Below are 2,226 nucleotides of genomic sequence, written 5' to 3'. Positions count from 1 at the left end.
CCCATAATACCTGGCTATGATTCTCAATTAGACTCTTCATATTTCTAGTTCTCATATTCAGCCATGCTTTCTTAATCTCATCAAGTTTGTCCTTCCAGAATAGAAAATCCAACTCCAGATGTTGCTACTTAACCTAATAACACAATTTGTTCTATCTTGCCTAGAAGCCACAAAACTGCAAATAGTAATAGAAACGAAACCCAGAATAGAAGCACCAACCTTCTGAGGCCCTCTCAACTGACCAGTGATGGAAACCTAGCTGCACCTTTTACTGTGCCCCCTCTCAGCATGAAGCAGCCAGAGCGGTTATCACCACTTTTCCCTAGTGGCAGCTATAGTCTCTATCTGTAGAGGGGAGAATGAGACAGGGACCATAGGTTTAGACAAAATAAGGTGAGAGCCTCTGGAGAAAGCAAAGCAGGATATTTGCAGCCAGAGCAATGTAACTACATGCTAGGAAACCCCCCCATGACGCCCCTTGTCAGCCGGAAGTAGCCAGATCAAGTTGTTGCCCATTATGACCAAAAGGCTGGAATGTAAGGCTGGAGGCACTGGAGGGAGGAAAGCGAGGACAGTGCAAATGGAACAAAGACAGCACCAAATAGCTCTGTGCCATATAAGGAAGGAACAGACAGCTCTTCCGGGATTCCAGTCCCGTGACATGCCGACAAACCCCGGATACAGACCCCCTCCATCTGGAAGGAGGAGACCTCTGGCTGTCCACAACCCAACCCTGAGCCAATAAAAAATTCCCCACATAACCCTAGTGTGGCCTACTTCCCCCTCCCTTCCCTGTTCTCTTAAAAACTCCCCACCTATCTGGTTACACACGACTTCTCCAGCCTCCATTTATGTAGACTGGTGAACCTTGCCCAGGACTGTGCTCAAATAAACTGCCTGGCCCTTTGTTGCCTCTTGTCACCTGTTTATTTCAGCTAGAATTTATCTTACAATAACTATATTGAGAAACTCAATAATAAGAAAACAGACAACCCAATTAAAAAGACAGGCAAGAGATTTTAATAGAAACTTCACCAAAAAAAGTTCATTGAAAACTTCACTGTACACTGTTGTAAAAAGATGCTCAACAACACGTGAAAAAGTCATGTGAAATAATCACACAAAAAGATGCTCAACATCACTTGTTAGGGGAATACCAATGAAATCACAGTAAGATACTGCTGAACACCTATTAGAATGGCTAAGCTTTAAAAAGACTAACCATAACAAGTGTTGGTGAAGAGATAGTAGAGCTGTAACTCTTACACATGGTAGGGGAAACGTCAAATCATACACCCACTTTGGAAAACAGATTGGCAGTTGCTTAACAAGTTAAAAATATACCTACTAGATGATCCAGCCATTCCATTCCTAGGTATTTGCCCAAGGGGGAAAAAAGACTTATGTCCATGCAAAATTTGTAGATAAATATTCATAGCATCTTTATTTGTAATAGCCCCAAACTGGAAACAACTGGGAACAAAAGGTGGAGAGAGAGAGATCTGGACAGGCTGGGCTGGTGAAAGGATCAACTGCTTTTGGCTAGTGATTTTTTACATCTACCCTTGGAACAGGAAAAGAAAAAACATAAGAAATGGCTAGTTCAAAGTGCAAATTCTTATTTAATGGATGTAAAATGAAATACGAATTTGTTGCTACAAGAATACCACATTTTTGAGGCATGCTGAGATGGTGTTTTGTGTGTGTGTGTGTGTGTAAGTTGTACAACAGTGCTGTGACAGCCAACAGGAGTAAAGTCAAACTCACAGAAAGGTGTTCACTTAGAAGAAAGCACCACTAATGACCCACACAACTTACAGAATTTGTGTTATACTGCAGAAATTTTAGTAATTTTAGTTAATCTACCAAGATAATGTAGTTATGTTTAATTTTGTAAGGTACAAAGCAGTGATCACCTATTTTGGTATCCCCTTTTCAATAAAGTTTTGATTATTGATCAGTAAAGACGAAAAAGAACAGATAAATCAATGTGGTATATTCATATTACTTAGCAAAAAAAGAATGAACTATCAATGGCATGCTACAACACAGATGAATCTCACATTGACTATGTTGAATAAAAAGCAGAAAAATGCATACATACTGTATGATTATATCTAGATAAAACTTTTGGAAATACAAACTATAGCTATAATGACAGGGAGCAGATCAGTGGTTGCCATGGAAGGGGAGGGGCAAAAAGGGTCAGATGAAACTTTTATGACT

The 2,226-nt window shown here is 40.0% G+C and overlaps 1 pseudogene; it reads left to right on the top strand.

The window, feature by feature from the left end:
• Window positions 1-468: 468 nt before the first annotated feature.
• On the top strand, window positions 469-1,801 carry LOC118935654 (40S ribosomal protein S27-like; annotated as a pseudogene).
• The last annotated feature ends 425 nt before the right edge of the window (window positions 1,802-2,226 follow it).

The sequence above is a fragment of the Manis pentadactyla genome, chromosome 8 (assembly GCF_030020395.1).
Source record: "Manis pentadactyla isolate mManPen7 chromosome 8, mManPen7.hap1, whole genome shotgun sequence".
NCBI classification, from domain to species: Eukaryota; Metazoa; Chordata; class Mammalia; order Pholidota; family Manidae; genus Manis; species Manis pentadactyla.
The sequence above is the reverse complement of the archived record's forward strand: the minus strand, read 5'-3'. Positions and strand labels throughout refer to the sequence as shown.